Below are 16,207 nucleotides of genomic sequence, written 5' to 3' on the forward strand. Positions count from 1 at the left end.
AAGAGGCAGACTTTCACGTGTCGATCATGCGCTGTCCTGATCCACCTCACCCAGCAGCCTTTTGCTAAGGGGGTGAATTTTTGTTTTCCCAAATTGGATGGCTTTCCTAATTCTTTTCAACAGATGTAGAAGTTATCCTCAAAAAAGTAACCAGTGGGATCCAGAATGGAGATACAGCTTTGAACCAGTGCTCTTCCTTAGCTCTGCAAAGGCATTAAGTCATCGTGCTTTAAAGCTGTGACATAATGAAGATTATATATTTAAAATAAACAGCACAGATGCTTTATGGGCTTTCTTCTATTTCTGGGCTCTGGACAGCTGGACTTACAGCAACTCCTGCATTTATCTGGACAGGTGGAAAGAAAAATGGGGCAAACTCACTCATGTTCTTTTAATTCTCTGAAACAGCTCTAAATGAGATTTTATTGGTTACACAGCATGTATAAAACAGGCAATGATCCAACATAAAGTTTCATGGTGCTGTCCTTCAGAAAACTTCTGTAATACGTTTGTGGGTTTCCTGCTTGTGTGTAATACACATTCCAGACTCTCACGAGTAATAACAAATAGCCTTTATAGCACACCACAGCACGGTGGCCCAGTATGAGAACGAATCTTTCCTTGGAATTCAGAGGTTCCTGCTCCTGCTTGGCACCGTTTCTCTGTACCACTAGGTGGCTTTTCCACCCCGTAGTTTGTATCCCTTTCTTCAAAGGCACTACTAGTGCAATGAATCTGCTCCTAAGTGCAACCATCAAACTGGTGGAAAAGAGAGAAAGAAGCAAAGACATCATTCAGCAGATGAACCCTTAAATTCCCCATACGTTTACAGTGAAATCTTTATCGATGGCTTGTCTCTCCTTCTAATGTTTCGTTTCAAGTTAGTTACAGCTAGCGAGCTTACTTCTAGATTTTGAGTATGTGCTCGGATAGATTTCTGTACAGCTATGAAACTTTGCAAAGTAGTGCATGTGTCTAATTTCATGATAGACATTTTTGTAGTTCATCAGAATAAACCAATTGGTAACACAAACAGCATGTGTACTATTTAATGAAAGGCATTGTCTCACCACGTTCTCAGGAAGAGTAAATCCAAGTTTGCCTTTTCAGCTATTTTACTCTGATTTTTAACTTAAACTTTTTAACTACAGATCTTTACTCACACCTAAACACTGCAAATATCTGGCTACCGATAGTATCTTTTTCAAGTGGCACTCAATGTCTCAAATTCTCTCCAAAAAGAAAAGCCCTGAGGGGTCATTGACTAGAGTACAGAACGGTGTGGGGAGAAGGATGAGGGTCACAAATCCACAGCTGTGTTAAAAAAAATAAATACCACCCCCCCCCCAGTTTTTCTTTAAGTTTGGCCATGTTGAGCAGCAAGCATTTTATTGGAAGCACCACACAGCTAAATTGGGCAGAGACAGACCTGAGAGATATTAAAAGTTTGGCAGACAAACTCAGGATTTGCATTTTTCATTCATTTCAGACATTTTTTCCTTTCACATATTTAACTCTTGTTTTCTATTACAAAAATGGCCATATATTCACTGGAGAGAAATGACGGCGCTCTCTCCTGACAAGTACCCTTCAGTGGCATGAAAAGCTGCATCAACAGCTCTTTCAGGCAGAACACAGTGACACACATGGGATTCCCATGCAAATTTTAGGGGGGCTAATCCTGCAATTAATTGTACACACATCAGGTAAGATCTCAAAGAGGAAAGCCAGCAGCTGATGACAAGGCTGGAGAAAGCTCCTGCTTTAGAAAACAGCAGAGAGCCGTTTGGACTTGATTACCTGTGTAAAAGCTGGCTCCCACCTCCAGATGATCAGCAAAGATGGACCCAGGCTGGCAAGAGGCTGAGAAAACCACACTCAGAGCTGCTCTGTGTTGCCATGTGCCGATTTGCACCATTTTGATCCAAGTCTCTGCCCTGATTGCAGCAGCCAGCTTTTTACACCAACTGGTTTTCGATACACAGCTTTCCCAGAGGCCCTGGATTAACAGATTTCTGAGGGAAGAGGAGGAGAATAGTTAAATTTATTGGAGCAAACCGGCGCTCAGTAAAACAAGGTAGTAATATAGCTGAATAAATAAAGCAATCAGGAATACGTGATGGGTTTTTTTCATTATACAAGTACCTTTCAGGCAGCTTTTATAGAGCGTAACCGTCCACGGTATAACTAAAAGCCATGTTATCACATTAGCCTGGTGCCGATTGAAAGTCAATACGCTCTGCTCCCAGGGGGCTTTTCTGCTGGGGCTCGGCACTATGCGAACGCAGGCACACAGCTTTTGGTGGGAGCACAGGCAAGAGCCGTCTGTGGTATCTCAGTGCGTGCCCTGCCTACGTACCCAGACCTCCCTGCAGTACGCTATGTAGGTGCATGTCTAGGCTGATCTTTAAATTACAATAATCCTAACCAAAAAAATTCAGCAGTTTTGATTTGTCACGCTCGAGTCCTTTTACCATAATCTGTGCCTTTGCTTTGGCCTGGCACAGTTCAAAGCACCTGCACAGCACGAACGTAAAGTCCTGCCAGTCAGTGCCTCCTGTATTGCAGTGCCCTCCCAGTACTTCACTCCAGTGAGTGCTGCAGTGTGTGGCTTCACCAGCTGAAAGGCACTGGATGACTGGTCAAGCTCAGGACAACCTCTGATCTCTTGGCTGTCCCTCAAGCTGTATTACCTCTGCAAACACGTGCCTCCCTTAATCTCTATATAATCTTTTCCCAGACAGAGTAATGAAAAAACAGTTCCATGTCTTCTCCCTGGCTTCTTTTAGCTAAACATTTTGCAGCCTCCAGCCTTGTGCCCACAGTCCGTAGATTTTGTCCTGTGATTTTTTTTTAATCAACTCTGTACTCCTCAGTCAGCTCTGCTCTTTATACAGAACTTTTTTTCAGGTGAAACGCTCTCTTTTCCCCTCTCCACCTCGTGGAGCTTTATTCACATGCCTGAAGAGTCCTTGTGGAAGCAAACTCTGATCCCAGCCCTGCATGGTTTTTAAGCGCTTCCCTCCATGAATTTCTATCATCTGCTTTTAACTCACTGTGCCCACAAGCCGGAGCAAAGAGCTGCAGCGCATGAGCAACGAGAGGTGAGGTCTCCGTGCCAGGGTTGTTCCCTGAGCCGCTGCAGGCCTGGGTGCGCAAAGGGATTTCGGTAGGGTGGCTGCCAGTGAGTGCAAGCCCTGGCAGAGGAGGAATCGTCCAGATGGGGATATCAAAGCCACAGCCCGGGGCCGCTGCGGGAGGCAGCTGGACGCCTCTCCCAGCTTTGCCCAGCCTCTGGGGCCAGGGCCACCTCCTGCCCACAAGGTACCTGCCTTTCTCCCAGCCCTCGGAGATACCCGCTACAGAGGCTGCGGCTCTTGGTCATGGGAAGATTTCATATGCTTTCTGTAGGGTTGGTATTTCTGTTAGATATTCCTCTCGAAAGCTTTTCTCTTGTCACCTTCAGGATTATCTTCTTTGTTTTTATGCCTTTGTGAAATAGTTTTATGCAAAACATGGGTCACATGCAAGCTACGGTGTGATTTTTACTGTTTTGGTATAGTTAAGAGGACATGTATAGGACTTTGACATCAATTTTCCAGCACAACAAACAAATGTTGTTATAATCCTACATTCTCAATGATTTTCTTTTGAGTGCAGTTAGACCATATGGGGAAGAGTATGAAAACAGCTTTTGCAAGGTATCAATTTTGTTTTATCAAGGACTGTGCTGGCAGTTTATACCTCATATTTTAATTGTTCACGGTAAGGAAACATCAGTGGATTCAATGTAATAATGTTTTTGTACATTGGTGCCAAGGTTCCTGCGTCTGAAAGGCTACATAGAAATTATTCACAAATGCAGGTATTAATTGATAATAGCTTTTCTGGCACTTTTCATCAGTTGATCTACAAAGGAATCGGTGTCCTTATTTCCCTGTTATTGGTACCGAAGCACAGCAAGGAAAAAGGACTTGATAATGTTTATGCCTGCTAACAACATAATGGCTTGCAGAGGTGTTAAAGACTTCTGGCTCTTCTTGACTTTATTCGGAGTTAAGAAGAGCCCTGGAGGCCCATTAAGCAACTATCAACCTTGACCTGAATAATTTCTTTACATTTCAATCTATTTACTGCCTTTACAGAGAGTATTTCAACACTAAGAAAGGAAGTTGCATCTTAATTCTATTAGCAGTAGTCTCACAGGCTTCTGAAAACCCATTTCAAACATTTTATGATCTTGCCAAGATTCAGACATGCTTAACTTTCAGCACTAAGTGCAACCCCTGTGACTCCAAAGGGACATGTGAGCACAATGCATAAAGATAAGCCCTTGCAGAGTCACAGCACTGGGCGGTATCTTCACTGGAAATTAAACATTTCATGGTGAGGTATTACAAAGAGGTATTTTTTTGTAATTATGCATTTGGGAGCACAGTGTGGCTGCTTTAATTCGAAGATCACTTCATACTGAAAACCTACACAGATTGCCTTGTAAGAAATAACCCTGAAAGTAAAAGGTGACATTTTCTAAGCTTTTTTTTAAGTGCCACCCAGGTTCATGCATACAGGCTTCCTCCACCTCTGCATGAAAAGAGTACTTATATTAGAAACTGTATGTGGCCAAAAACCCAGCTGAAACCAGGCTGCTATAAATGACGATTTATCCAAATTTTTTAAATTTCATTTTTTAAACCATTTAAGCCAAAATATATAAATCAAGCCAGATTTGTTGAACACATGGCTCAGGTTCAGTGATACAGATCATAAAGCTTAGCCAGGCTTACACAGAATCTGATCTCAGTTTCAGATTTGTGATTTACACTGGTTTCAGGTTTTCCTGCAAGTATTTTGCATGCCCTAACAAACAGAGCTGCATTTTAGTTTTCACAGTGTCAGGGTCCTTTGTGCAGCAACACACCCTGCAACCTCTTTCCCCTGCTCCGAGGGGTTTGGTACCCGTGTCCAGGACCAGCTCTGTAACCTGGGACAAGACTGCAGGGAAAAAAGCTGTGAGAAGCCTCCTCCAGGCTGAGCTATGCCTGGCCTTGTGCCTGATCCTGCCCTTGCCTCCTTGACTTGCCTTCCTGGCTCGAACGTGGCCCTACCTCCTTGCTGTGGCTTTGCCCAGCCATCGTTGGGCTGCAGCTGATCCCAGCTGCCATCACCGAGGCTGCTCTGCTCAGCTTGTTGGGGTGTTGTGAGACTGCACCCCAACAGACACTGAGCTTGTATTAAGAGAGCCTGACGTGTGGCTTTTCCAAGCACTTTTTTCAAAAACCAAACCAGTTGTTAAGTTACAGAAAAAACTACTGCATCTTGGTTAAAAATCTTGCAGGCAGTTGTTGTTTAGTTAAACAAGAGGACCCGCCACTTGGGTGAAGTACTATTTGCCAGGATTTCACTGAACGTGATATGCGACAGCAGCATGATGAACAGTCTCTTGCACCATCTAGATGCCATTTCTTTCTGGGTACAGAAGTCTTGGTCCCATTTTAGTGAGGGTTTTGTTGGAGGGCAGTGATTCTGTTGAGCTAAGAAGGTGTTCTTATTAAATCTGCACCTGAAGTAGGGCTGTTAGTCATTGCTACACTGCGTTTGTCTTGTTCTCTCCATTATTCTTTGGACATAACATAGAGCAAGCTGCTACTGGCATGAACGCCAAATTTTGCAGACTCAGAAGCTGGAAATTTCTCTAGGACAGAAGGGTAAGCTCTATTTACACATTGGATAATACGCAGAAACCTGCAATTCTATCTACAAAGCTTTAACATTTTAGTTAGGCTTTGTTTATGATTTGGCTGTGTAAACGATATTGGATAATTATTTTCATACTCGTCCAAGGACATATGATATGTACTCAAGCAACTGCGTCACTCTGACTTTGTGTCTCCAGTTTCTTAACAAAGTCCAAGTTCACTAGGAAAAATGAGGAAGAGTCCTGTCCTAGGTAGGACTTACAAGCCCTATCCCACAAAGAAATTACTAAGGGAGTGATTCTCTCTGGCTTTTTTTTTCCTGAACAAATAAAATTTTGCCCTTGTTACTGTCATCGTCCAGACTCTGCCAGTGCTTTTCTTCAGCTGGCACTTAAACAGTGAGAAAAATACGGTGAAATATAGTAATATGGCCTTGGTACTACCATATGACCAGAAGTGTGAGCACTCCACCAGTGCCGGTAGGATTAAAGACTAGAGCAGAAGTAGTTGTACAGTTTGCAGCTGCAGCAGCTCAGCCAGACACACTACGTACACAAAACCAAAGAGAGTTTTAAGAGCTCTCCTGACTGCACACATAGCTTAAGTGTCCATCAAACAAATGCAGGGGAGAAAGCAGACAGAGCTAATGATAACAAGGCATATTAAAGAAGGTGTACATGCATACATATACATCTATATCTAGATATACAAAGATAGGCAGCAGGACAGTCGTAAGGTGAAACCACATTACAGGTAGTGAGCATTTTCAGCCTATAAGAAATAAGGAGAAAACCATCTGATGAGCCAGAAAAACTGCAAAATTTAAGATGAGGTGAATGTGACAACTCCAACCCCTTCATGAATAGTGTTTTGTCTTCCTTTGTTGTCTGGCTGAGCTGGTTTTGAAAGCCCCTTCATCAGCAGTATGTAGTTTCTAGCACAATAAAGGTGCAAAATTAAACAATCCTTAGAACACTCAGGCTCTTAACTGATGAACCTATATTGCAAGTTCCTTCAATCGTGTTTGGTTATAAAGAAATTTGTTTTCTAAAATACAGTGATCAAAAAGATCTGCAGTCTCCCACTGCCTCCAAAATTAATAACTTCTTCAAAAAATGCTTCTCTTACTCTACATCATATTTTATTGCTTGCTTTTCAGCAGCCAGAGCAGATCACGAGGGTGGTATTAGAAGATGCACAGGCAAACTAACACAGAGCTCCTGCATCCTGAAGTTATGCTTTAAGCATGGTTGTACCACAGCTCTGTGAACCAGCAATCTTGCATTCTTGGCCAACTTCTACCATTTACATATCCTGACTCCAAATCTCCAGCTGCTTAACTTTTGTTGCATTGACTAATCTCACTGAACTCCAAGGGCAGGACTTAGGGGGCCTCCAATACGAGTATTGCAACTCCCAATACCTGTTGATTCAGATCACCTAACCAAGTGCCTCTGCTCCCTTTTCAGCCAAAGCAGTTAAGCTCCATCAAATATGGATCTCTACATCCCAATCACCAAACTGCAAGTCATGCACTGTCTTGCTAGATCTTTTTCTAGCCCTCTGCATTTTACAGCCAACAGTCTAAATTCAGGAGGAGGGATGGAAGATGCAATGTCCTGGATTATGCCATAACCTAGTGTCTACATCAGTCTTCTGAGTCATGAGTGGGTTGCATCCCATCAGGCCAAGTTGAAACCAAATTTAGATTTCCCACTCCCTAGCTGACGACGTTTATTAAGCTATTATGGGAAGGATAAGCTCTGGTGCTTCTCTTCCCTCACCCTTTTCACAGAAGCTTGCGGTTTCTCTGCGAACAGTGCTGGACTCCCTGTTACAAGGCTCCAAGCATGCATAGCAGAGTGGGCTTCTCCGGGAATTCAGGTGTAATATAGACATGTCTGCTGTGTTGCTGAACCACGGCAGGATTCTGCCAAGCGCCTGGCCCTATCTGTCACTGCCACCTGTGCAGTCATGGGCACTGCAGTTTAGCGACCTGGGGAACTGCCAGGACAAATGAGTAAGCAGTAGGAATTTTTACATACCTTCAGGGTCAGACAGCTGCCACAGCAGGAGATTTATAGGTAGTTTTCTTGAACTTGGCCAAATGAATCCACCTGAGTCCCATCTCTGGTGCCCCAAGTAAATATTGTAGAACCTATCCATCGTGACAATGCACTTATTTAAGAACTTGGATGTCTGAGGGCAAGTCATATAATCCTATGTATTTTAACTCACCCACCCCTATAAATTTAATTACTTACCTCATGATGATATTTTAAGGGTTAATTTACATTTGAGGAAATATCACAGACACCCACATAATTCTGAGCACTTTCTGTTTAATTAAGAAAAGCAGCAATGTTCATGCTACCCTGAGAGCGAGAGCCTGCAGAACTACTGGTTACATTCAAAATACTTGTCATACAGGTTCTGAATTGCCCTGGGATGCATGGGTTGCATTACCTGGAAAAGGGTGCAGTGGTAAGGCAAGCAAGTTGTTCTGAGTATCTTCATGTGTGTTGAGCACACCTGGCCTTTCCCCGAGACCCTCCACAGGACTGGGAGCACACAATATTCCGAAGATAGAAGGCTGAGGGAGGTGGCTCACTGGCATTTTCAGCAGACTGAAAGGAGAAGGCTCTTGGTGATGTGATGGATGTTCTCAATTCACCTGCAACACACAGGACCATAGTGAGAGTGAATTAATATTGACTATCACATTTTAAAAAGGGTTTAGAAAGGTCCATCCCAGGCAAGAGCTCTGACCATTAGGCATTTACATCAAAAGTGAGCATCCTATCCTGACAAAAAGTGAGATCTACCCAATTATTTATAAAAATACTCATAACTGACTACCATGAGTAGATCCTGTATTGCACATAATTCAAAGTATCTCACTTTTAGTCCTGCCTGAGGTATGGGATGGAGTTTTGGAGCCATCCTCGCATTTGGTTTGCTATCAGCTAACTTGAAACAGCTCTCTCATCAGCCTGTAGCCTTCCTGGTCTGCCTGTCATGGTATCTGCCTTTTCCACTGAATTGCAGAGGGAGCATAAGGGCTTAATTTTGGCCTCTAGATAGTAGTCTGAAGGTTAGGAGCTAAAATGAAAATACTACAGTGTTTAACATGCTCACACACATATTTTTTATTGGCTGCACATCAGATCTTTGTTCTAATATGGATGACCTCATTTGTAATAACAGCTATGGTTACAAATAGTGCTCCTGAAACCAAAGAGAATTCCTAATTAGTAAGAATTATGAACATATTCCCCCAAATTGTGGCTTCTTTTCCACCTCTGAATGGAAAATGAACAAATGTTGTCAGAAAGAACCCTAGGGAAGCTTTCACTCCTCCTGCTCTAATGATGAGTAACTTGACACACCCTTGAATACGAATCAGCTCCATTTCATAATCTTGGCAATTTGGGATTTTCCAACAAAAAAGTCTAGAACTTATTAAAACATGCATCTGTGCGTGCTAAGGCAAATTCCCATCTGCTGTGTATCTTATACTTCACATCCTGATTCTCTCATCACATCAAATCTCTCTTCCGCAGTGATTTATTTGGCGCGTATATGCCTTGCCTAGTTTCCCGCACATGAACTTTTGAGCCTGATGGTAGGATTTGAACATGCTACCTTTCTCCTCCCTTTCATGTCCTAGGATCCCACGTGCTAAACTCTCTGCTCCTGCTATTCAGGTTGATTCCCATGATTTCCTTCCCATTAATGCAGTGTGGGTGCATTCCTTTAATGAGTTTGAGTAATCAGAATGGGTCTAGCCTGTTGAAAAGGCACTTTTTTCTTTTTTTCCCTGAAGCTGTAAATCCTAGGATGTGATCACCTTGTCTCTGACTGGAGTCCTGGGCACCTCCCAACTTTGCAGCACCCTATGGAGAGGCTTGTTTTCATCCTTGGGCTGGGGATGTGTTCTTTGAACTGGCCCATCAGTGAGTGGGTTCTGCCGCCGAGGAACCGCGAGCTGGGATCCCTGCCATGCTCTCGGCATGCTCCAACAAGAAGCATCCTGCTGCCAAGAGTTCTCAGCAGTTGCTTGCCCCTGCAGCACAGCGGGCTTGCAGACACCAACGTAACTCCCACTCTTGCACACAAAATTTGATCCAATATGCAATAATTGCCATTGATGCAAGTCAGCATGAAAGAACTTATTCCTTTCTTAAAGGACAAGTATCTTTAAGGGATCTACAGAAGTTACAGTGATAAAAAGGCTGCAAGTATTGTATAACCACAAAAGTTCAGATGACGTGTGGAAGAAAGAACCGTCTAATTCTGGGCTCTAGGTTGATGAAGAGCTATGCAGAAGTTTGGTGGTTTTTTTTATTCTATCCCTCCTCTGCTGTCTTGCTAGAAATAAAATAGAGCTATAAAATAATGCAGTGATGGTGCCCAAACAGGTGTATGCACCTCTTCCGTAGGCAAACAGCGTGGCTAATAAAGGAGAGCATGGGAATGAAGGCAGCGTCAGCTATTCTGAGCAAAAACAGGCAATTCTACAATTTAATCCCTGGTAGCCAGAGTGAAGAAACACCTTCCAGAAAAGAGAGTTTCACACCCACAACTAGGTATTATTAACCCAAGCTTTCGAAAAAGCAGGAATCTAAATCGCCTCCTCTTTTTTGATTTCTTCTTTCTGAAAAAAAGAGCAAACCAACCCCACGCACCCACAAAGCAACGAACCTCTCCTCTGCCTTCCCAAATTTAATTGTTTTCAATTCAAAATCCTGGGACGAAGAGGGAAAAAGAACAAGGGTTTGTTGTTGCTTCAGGATTTGCTAGTCTCTTTGAGACACCACAGGAAAAAAAAATCTCCATTTTCTCACCATACAGACAGCAGATTACAAAATTAAAATAGCAGGAACCTGGGAAAATGGAAGAAATTGAAGTATAATGAAACTATTAGCATATCTGTATCTGTTTCCCAGTTGAAAAATTAAGGGGGCGGGAATTACACATTCCACACCCTCATAGAGTTGTTCTGAGGAGTTGCCAATTAATGATTGTAAGATATTCTCATGCTATAATTGAGGACATATAATAATTTAAGATAACGTCAAAAATAGAAACACTCCTTAAATAATGTCACCTTATCTGAATTATGTTTGAAATGGCATGTGACATGGTTAAACACATGGATATAGGTTCACAGAAAAATGAAAAGACTATAACAACTGCATTCCTAGAATGACTTTCCAGAGGAGACCCTATCACTGCAGTCTCTTTTATTACTTATTTTCAACTTCTTTATTCTTGTTTGTTATAACAAATCACAACATTGTACACCTTGCACCTGCATACAACTCCCTAGTCACTAAAATTCTGTGCCTTTCCAAGATTATGTGCCGATATAGACACGTGGAGAAAAAAGAGAAACCAACCCAAGCAGCTGGGCAGATTCAGTAATGATGGGCACACTCGGCCCTCATCTAAATGAGGCAGCGGTATAATAAGAAGTACGTCTTGTGACATGAGACCATGTGCTCTGTGCCACCCTGTGCTAAAATAGGGACACACCAAAGCCACCTGATTCCATTCCCCGGAAAATCCAGGCCTGTAACTCTGAAGCAAAACATCCACTATTTAAACAAAGCTTGTACTTTCTGCTTTTGCTGCTGATGCTGCTATTGCTAAGTTACCGTTATTTGGGCCTTCATGTTTCAGTTTATCTGGTCTGCCAATGGATCAGATCTCTGAGGTACCCAGTGCCCTTCCTCTATCATACCCAAATGCTCCAGCAATTTAATAGCGTCTGAACTTGCCTAAAGAATTTAGCAAATTTACAAAAGCAAATAATACAGGGAAAGTGTTACAAAACCAAACAAAAAATAAAAAGGCACTCTTACATATGGAACTTTGAGAATTATCCTGCAGAAATAAATGCATAACCAGGCTAAACTGAAATCAGGGGATTGCAGCAAGTCATCAAACTCATTTTCTACTGCAGTTAGTAAAGTTTTTAGCACCGCAATCACAATACCAACAAGAAAGAGACAAGCACCAAGCCTTATTCTTTCCAAACTACTTAACTTTTTTTTACCCGTGGAGGCTAACATAGTTGTTTTAGACCTTATCTAAGAGAAGCACTACACTTGTTCATTAAATACATTTTTACTAAAGATAGCTAAATTCTTTTAAGTTCTATTGAAAAAGCTATCACTGGAATTCATGAGCAGTAACTTGTACAGAGATAAGCTATAATTTAATACCTTAAATTGCTTATTAAGAAAGTACTGTGCAGAACTCGGCAATGACCAAGTACAGCATAAGCAAGCTGAAAACCCTTCAGTATGTTCTTTCTCCCACTGCTATAACAGAACATTAGCACTTGCCCGGTGCTCTTTCACTGAGCTACTGCAATAGCTCATACTCAAGAACAAATGAAAGCACCCTCCGGGTTTTTCTGCTTACAGTAATACGTATTAATTGGAAATAAAATACATTTCCTTATTCTCCCATGTATTTTTCAAGACTATATCTTATGATAAATACACTCTTGCCTTCTCAAATCTGGGTACTCAACTCACCACTTTCTTTCAAAAATAATAATAAACCTGGTACAATTAGCACATTTTATTCATTTACATTCAAAATTATCTAAAATGACTATCTTCCTCTGACTCTAGGCACTTTAACATCATTAATAATATAACAAAACCCTAGCTGCATTAGAATAATTATTTCAACAGGTAACTAGCCATTCAGACCTCTACTCCTTTCCATCCTTTATCACACTGGGAAATAATTTTAATTCCCTTCACAAAATGCTATCAAACAGATGTCTTTTGCACAAAAAGATGACCAGATCCAAGCTATTTCAGATGATGACAGAAAACAAGTCCCACAATCCTGGAGAATGTCCTGCCACCTGCTCCTTCAGTTATATCAGGCGAGAAAAACAACTGGCTGCTGATGACTCAGATAAACTGGTCTCCAATTGTTTAAAGCTTTACAAGGCAGAACCAGTACCTTAAATACACTCAGTAACCAGTGGTCACCCAAATGGATGTCAAGCAAAATGATCTGCTTCAAAAAGGAGCTCCTGGTTCTGCTGCTATCACTCAGGCAGGGTGGTCACAGCAGCAGCTGTAAGCATGATGAATTCTGCACCTCATTTGCCATCGATTCCCACAGCTGTCTTGTCAAATCCTTACAGCCTGTGGGAACGTGGCTGTGAGCATGCTGGTTTTCCAGGCATCCTTGAAAATGCACGTGTTACGGGTGTCATGCTCAGATGGCGCTTGTGTGGTTAGCTGAAATGTATTCAGAACAGCTTTGGGGCCATCTATTGCAGATAATACAAAGAAACACATTTTTCTGGAAAAGTTCAGTTAAAGGGTACACTCCACACTCCTCTTGGAGTGCCCACTGCAATCGTTACTTACTTTAAATGCGCTAAGGTAATTTAAAAGCTACTTCAGTATTAACGTCATGTAATTTTCACACTAACAGTTCAAAGTCAAAGTAAACAAGTTTCAACCACGCACACAAACACTTTCTGCTTTTTTAAGTTACCAAGCGCATACCATAAAGACAAGTCTCACTTTATCCTTTGTAATCACTGCGATTTTGTTTTCCCTGTACAGTTATTCAGATCTCATTCCAGAATTCATCAAGTTAATTAACACATTTCAGTTTGTTCTGTGTTTAAGGGGAGATTGTCTGTGGCTTGACTCTGGGAAAATGCACAAAAGAAGGTGGCAGCTTGTTTTTCAGCTCCTGTCTTTGCATTTTCTGCTCAAGAGCCAGGGAAGCATGTAAATTAGGAAGCACATGTATCTTGCAGGATTAGCATCACACATTTCTCGGAAGGCAAAGAAATGACAGCACACCTTCCATTCTGGAAATAGAAAAACTGATCATGTACCATTTCAGGGGTGGGTTTTTTCATGTTTCTCTGCCAAGCTGCTGATCTGAAATCTTATTTATACTTCATTCATCCGTCTTTCAGTCATAGCAGCTCCTCCATTGGTAATATAATTGTTTATATTATGATAATGCCTTGAGTGAGGTTAAGACTGCATGATGCAAACATATGCAACATACAAATATATATACTGAACAATATAGGAAATCTGTCAGGATTCATTTGGTGCATTGTTACCTGAGCACTCTGGATAATAATCCTCCAAGAAATATTTCACAACATGAACATCAATTATGTAAAATTGCGTCAAGGCCAAAAGAATCAGAACGCATCGAATGAATTTTCTTGTAAGAATCTATTCCTTCAGAAATTGAAATGAAAATGCAGAGAAATTTTTCCAGGTAATCCCAAGAGTGTAAATTTTGGAAGCAAAAGGCCAAAACCTTTAGATATTGTCTCAGTAAGTGTATTCTGCAGCCAAAAGCTTAATTCAAATCAGCTTTTTTATGGTGCATAAGTATTTCAAGGCAAAAAAAAAAATTGATTCTAATGCTCATGGTTATTAACGAAATGTCTGCTTCTGGCATTTAAAATTTAAATCCTAATAGTCCCACTAGATTAACCTGACACTATGCGTATCATGGACCATCAGATTTCAACCTGTATTTATCCAATAAAATAAAGCATAACTTCTGCTCGGCTAAAAAATAATTTTCAGAAATACATCTAATCTTCAACAGAAGACATAAAGTGATGGAAAATCCTCAGCTTCTCTTGGGAATGTGTTCTGGTGGTTAACCATGTAAAAATGTCTGTCTTATTTCCTATTTGAATTTGTCTGGCTTTTGCCTCCGGCCATTACTTCTTATTATGCTTTTCTTCAACAGATTAAAGAGCCCTTTAATATCCTGTATTTTCCCCCAGGAATGTTCCTATACACTACAATCAAGCCACCTCCCAATCCTCTTTTAGATAACTTTTAACAGCCTGAGCTCTTAAAACCTCCCAGTGTAATGCATTTTCTCCAACAATCAGAACATTCTGCTTCACTCTTTTGCTCTCTCTTATTTTCCAATGTGATTCTTAAAATCTGAAAACCAGAACTGTATGCACTATCCTGTGGATGACATTGTTGAGGCCAAGCATGAGAGGTAAAATAAACGGGTTTTATTCCTTTGTTTATACATTGATTAATCCTTTTCTGCCATAGCAGCATACAGGAGAGCCCTTATCTGATTGCTTACTTATTCTGACCCTTAAATCCTTCTCAAAGTCATTACCTTCCTAGGCTATAGTCTTCTATTCTCCAGTTACAGCCTCACACCTGGTTCTTAAGACAGACAACTTTATAGTTGGCTGGATTAAAATTCACTAAGGTTGAAGGGGCTGCTTCTACCAACCGTTCTGATCAGTGCCCCGTCCTCATCATTATTTATGACTCCATTAATCCTGGACCTGAATTTTTGCAGCAGCAGGTTTAGATCTCCTTCTAGATCATTGCTAAAAGTGTAGAACAACATAGAACCTACTACTGGAACCTCTTTAGACACCATCTCTTTCAACTAAGTTTTCCTACAGAATTCCTCTTCTTGAGATCTGGCAGCAAATTCCATTTGCATGGCTTATTGGCACTGCATGCATCCAATGTTAATGAGAATATCATGCAGCACTGAGTCAAGCACCTCCTCAAAACAGTATTAATAGCTATTTTTACTAAAACACTGTATAGACTTGTATTATATTCCTTCACTTCAACTTTTTATTATTTGAATTCCACATCAGATTTTCTGTTTTGGTTAGGATAGCTATTAAGCTAACACGTCACTTGAGTCATATTGCTCACCCTTTTCAAAAATAGCACAAACCAGCACATTTATTGCTTCTTTAACCTCCTGATTTTAAGGCAAGATACAAATACACTGGAGTGTTAGCAAGCCATAGATCAGCATCAGTTGGACAGGCAGAAGCATCGGAGCGCACCGGTGACCACAGCTCGCACTTCTCACGGCATTTCCAGGATGGAAACCCCAGCAGCTGTGGACTTTCAAAGTACCTGATGGCAAATTTTCCGGCCCTGCTGAACTTTAAGCCATACACACCCACCCAGGAGGAGGCGTGGAACCTCCTCCCGACTATGGAGAGATGGGGTAAGGCACGACCCCTTTCCTCAGGCCCAGCAGAAACCTCCCTGAGCGGCTGTCTGCTCCACATCCCTGCGGGTAACTCACCGCCTCCACTGCTTTACTGGCCTGACCGCTGGGGCTAAGGCCGCTCACACTCTCTGCTTGAAATCAGCTTTCCCTCTCATGTTTACACCACCAGATTTAGGTTTCTGGGGTCGATCCGGGCAGCGGGCACAGGAGGAGGCAGAGGAGGGCAGGGGCAGCCAGGCGCAGGCCTCGGGGCTGCTGATAGTGGCTGAGGCGAGGGTGGCAGCAGCTCACCAACTAGCTCGCCGGGAGCCGTTCGTGCCGGTGACCGGGCTGCAGCCGGCGAGAAGGGGCCGACGGGCCCCCGCTGCCCCCGGGGAGGCCAAGGGCCGCCGTCCCCCGCCGCCGCTGCCCGCGGCCGCCTCCACACCTCACGCTCGAGGCCGAGGCACGCCGCCCGCTGCCTCCAG

The 16,207-nt window shown here is 42.3% G+C and overlaps 1 long non-coding RNA gene across 1 annotated transcript; it reads right to left on the reverse strand.

Annotated features, from left to right (window-relative positions):
- Window positions 1–237: 237 nt before the first annotated feature.
- On the reverse strand, window positions 238–16,184 carry LOC148056882 (uncharacterized). The gene is made up of 4 exons (XR_015702372.1): window positions 15,816–16,184; window positions 8,166–8,373; window positions 1,801–2,015; window positions 238–759 (listed from the first exon to the last, which is right to left on the reverse strand). It is a non-coding gene; the product is annotated as an uncharacterized LOC148056882 (long non-coding RNA).
- Window positions 16,185–16,207: the final 23 nt, after the last annotated feature.

The sequence above is a fragment of the Nipponia nippon genome, unplaced genomic scaffold (genome assembly GCF_047370975.1).
Source record: "Nipponia nippon isolate SJK-2023a ecotype South Korea unplaced genomic scaffold, ASM4737097v1 scaffold_11, whole genome shotgun sequence".
NCBI classification, from domain to species: Eukaryota; Metazoa; Chordata; class Aves; order Pelecaniformes; family Threskiornithidae; genus Nipponia; species Nipponia nippon.